The following is a 4473-nucleotide window of genomic DNA, read 5'->3' on the forward strand; positions in this document are numbered from 1 at the left end:
ACAGTCATAAAACATCTTCTTTACAGAATAATGACTCTTTGATATTTGAGTGTATCCTGTCTTCCCAGGACAGTGACCCTTTGATGTAACAGATGGGACAGTAAATGTCATCTTATCTAAACTTGTGTATCTTCCCATGTTGGGGATGTGCCTCCACCTGTGGCTCTTGTGACACCTCAGGCAGTGTGACAGTCTCTCTCCCCCCTCCAGTCCTTACAGCACATTTAATAACAAAAGGAAGACTATGTCATTTTCTCACAAAGGGCTGGGGTGTGCAGGGCTGAGCTGGACAGGACAGGTTAGGTAGGGGCTGGGAAGGGCAGGGCCTGCTTGGACTGGACTGGGCTGGACTTAATGGCACATTGTACAGCTGTGGTCAGAGCACTTGATTTTCCTTGGCTTTCTGAAAAAGATTTTGAGAGCCTCCTCGTAGGGGAAGTCTTGCACTGATGGGTCACTGATCGAAATCCTCATACACGCCTCACCTAGATTTTCACGTTTTTCAAGGGGGGTGGGGGCCCACGTTGGTGGGGCGGGCTGCCCCGCCAACAGAATGGTAGGGGAAACACTGGGATAAGATTTATTGCCAAGAAGCATTGTTACAAGAAAGAAATAATCTACCAAACTCAAATTTCTTTACTTTTTTTTTGCTATATTTATTAACAGTAAATCTACTTGCACAGAAAGAAGTATTTGTGTGCAATAACCCTTTAAAACTAACCAGAAACAAGTGTTCCAGAAAAACAGCATCCTCTACTGCAGGAAGAACCCAGTCGGTGGTATAGTTCTCCTATACCATGTTCCTGCAGTAGAGGATGCTGTTTTCAGGAAGTCAGCATCAGTTGTGTGTAGTGTTGTGTGGGTCATATTGTTGAACTGCCAGCATCCACAGGTTGTACTGCATTCACACAACAATTTGTATCAATTTAGTAAATCACAAGAATCAGAAGAAGAAACATAGAATGGCACCCCTGGGTGCCTGGGTAGTCCCGCTGTACAACCAGGGGAGGAGGGAGCTGTGGGCCATGATGAATTTATGGTTTAATCACACCACAAGAGACACGAATTAGCTATTTAGCAATTGTATGTTCAGTGGTGTTAATGGGATGTGCTTCTGGTTTTCTTGTGGTTGGTTTGTAAAAAGAGTTGGGGGACATAGTGCAGAGAGATTGGATATACATACTGTACAAGTGGATCTTCAGCCCACAGGTCCCTCCAGCAAAGACCATCCAATGAGAATGCTCCTGCAAGGGTTCTTGTTTTGAGATTTGTCAACCACCAACATAAAAAACAGGTTTTTACAAAACAATTAAAGATTAGATAAAGATTAGATAAACTAAAGGTCCAACAGAGAGAAGGTATGAAGACAATTAACTCTGCATGGGAAGAGCAGAGGACTTACTGACCCTGAGGAGCAAAGCCTCCATCTCTGGGGAAGAAAGGCTGGACAAAGGACTACATCAAATAGACTGGCACATAGTCAGAGGGAGACATTGTTGAGCGACACCGAAAGTTGGGACTCTAAATTGCCAACTTTCTGTGGCGACTTGATCTGATTAGTTGTGGTTATTTCACTCCACCTTTGGAAGATATATGTATATCGTTGCCCTATTCATACTTACAAGAGAGTAGTTTAAAGATTGTGGAGGAGCAGGGCTGAGGGGGAGGGAGGTTAAAACATGCAGAAGGTGGAATGGTCAAAGGCTTAAAACTAAGAAACCAGGACTGAAATGGGAAATGCAGAATATACCAGGGACGAAAATCACTTCCTCAAATGTTAATGGATGCATAATCCAATAAAAGGGGGGCAAGATTCCTAGAGGAACCCATTCAAATGAAAGGGAACATATAAAATCCAAGGATTAGGGTTTAAACATGTCTACTTATAATGGCATGAGTCTGGCACCAAGAGAGGGGCAGCAGTCCTAATTATTAAAGCTCACACTAATGAGCACATACTGGAAAGGAGAGACAGAGAAGGGAGGTATGTATTGATGAAGGAAAGCTTGAAGGCACTAAGACCACTACAGTAAATGTGTATGAATCCCCAAATAGTAATGGGACTTTTACAGGGAAATAAAAACATCTTGGCCCCAGAGGTCAAAGGAATATGTGGTGGTGACTTTAATATCAAACTGAATGATAAACTTGACTCATCACAACCAAGAACCAGACAAACTAGAACAAATAAGGAAATTAAAGCTGCAAGCAGGGATGAACGGGCCCTCGCAGTCCATGTGCGCCGGGGCATGCTGCCGTCAGGCTTGTTCACGCAACACCTTCTGTTGAGGTAGCCGTACCTTTATAATTTAGTGCCCTGCTATCGCTGGTATTAAATAACTTACGCTGAAGTCAGAAAAACTCCCTGCAATCTACATGAAGAACAAATATTGAGTGGACTACCACTGTTTTACCCTACAGACTCTTAAACAGAGGTTTGTATCCATTAGCAAGGCAGCACTGCCCTCTGGTGGAGAAAGCCTATCCACTCAAAAGTGAAGCTATTTCAGCTGTTTTTTTGTCATTTAGCCATAAAAGCGCCATCTATTGGCCGATTTGCACCAAATTTTGCACAAATGCTCATCGGGTCATGGAACACAATTAACAAAAGTGTTTTGTTAATTGGACTGTATTTGGTCACGATATGCAAGACTGTCTGTTTTGGACACAATGTGCAGAAATTTGTTGTTTTATATTTTGGGCGTTTTCCACAGAAGCTACATGCAAAGTTTGGTGCAATTCGTTCAAATTGCCTAGAATGGGAGCAAAAGGAAAGTTACCATGAAAGTGGGTGTGGCCTACACCAAACAATTCAGCTGAATTCAGGGAACACGTAGATATAAGGTTTAACAAAGTGCAACATATTATGTGGGAGTTATGGGCCAAAAATGCCTTTGCATTGAAAATAGCGCCACCTGCTGGTCATTTTTGGTGCGTGAGTAACAGGGGCCATTCTATAGCACCCCTATGAATTTCATCTCCATAAGTGTTATGGTGTGGGCACAGACTGCCACCAGAGCGCCACCTACTGGCGGATCAGTAAACCGTTCGTCAGCTGTCCTCAGGAGGGCACTGACAATAATTGTACTAATTTTTGTGTTAATCCAATGAACCGATGTGGAGATATAAAATACTTCAATTTAAAGAGCGTCACCTTGTGGTCATCACCTGAAATTTTGCCTCAGGGGCTCATGTGAAAGTACTATCCTGAGTTTCATATCATTTGGACACACCAACGTGGAGGTATGCAGCACCTCCTGTTTTGAACCAAATCTGCAGGAAGTTGTTATTTAATAACTTGAGTATTTATTGGAATATCGAAATTCTTTTAATAACGTTTTGTCAGGAGGGTCCACAGATGCTGTGTGCAAAGTTTTGTGCAAATTGGTGAAATTGCCTGGGAGGAGTTCGAAAAAGTAGGTTTGCGACATTTTGCGAATTTGCGGAAAAAAATGATAGGCGGAAATAGGCCTACACCACGAGATTCAGCACAATTCACTGAACGCGTGGATATAGGGTTTTTGAATGTGCGACAAAGTGGTGGTGGACATTGAGGATGACAATAGATTCTAAAAATTTTCGCCAGGTGTGACATATATTCCAAGTTTGGTGAGATTTGGGGTATGTTAACCGATGCAAAATGCGATCATTTGGAACGAAAAAGTCGCCATTCGACTTGCAGGTCAAGACCTGCTCGGGCCCTAATAAAGAGTGTCATGCAGGAGATAATATTTTTGACCAGGGGTGGGCTGGTCGTCTGGCACACCAGGACAAATCCCATTGGGTCGCAGCAGTGTTGGGCTGGTCAGACACCTGTGTAAACCTGTCCGGCCTTTCCGGCTGCTGATTATTAACCAACTGGGCTTAAAGTTCCAAGTGTGCGTCAACCGTGATAGGTGTCTCTCAGCTAGCAGCTATATATAGCACTTTTCCTGGTTGTACTTCACTATCATGGTTGGTTTTGATTTACAACCTATTTTTTTAATCTATATATCTTGCCTTTGCCTATGGTGAGGGTTTAAAGTTGGTACCCCTCAGATAGCAAACAGTCATTGAAACTATGTTAAATCAACATTCCATTGTCAACATTAAGTCCCTGAATCAACACCGAACTCTGATTTTGATTCTACATCATTTGCACCCTGTTTTAATATTGAAACAACGTTGAAATCCTGTCCATAGATCAACGAAATTTCAGTGGTATTTCAATTATCAGGAATATTGAAACAATGTTGAAAATTCAACCAAACTAAGGATCAACGTAATTTCAATTGCTATTAAACATAGAAAATAATTGCTAGGCATACGAAAATGTAATGCCCTAAATTAAATTGCCTATAATGAATATCCTGCTTTATCTACAGCCAGGATGTTAAAAAGTGATGATGGAACATTTGAAAGCTTGTATGCCTATAGCCTAGCCCTAACCCTAACCCTAACCCTAACCCTAACCCTAACCCCTTCCCTTACTCC

This window comes from Sparus aurata, chromosome 17 (assembly GCF_900880675.1).
Source record: "Sparus aurata chromosome 17, fSpaAur1.1, whole genome shotgun sequence".
Lineage (NCBI taxonomy): Eukaryota > Metazoa > Chordata > Actinopteri > Spariformes > Sparidae > Sparus > Sparus aurata.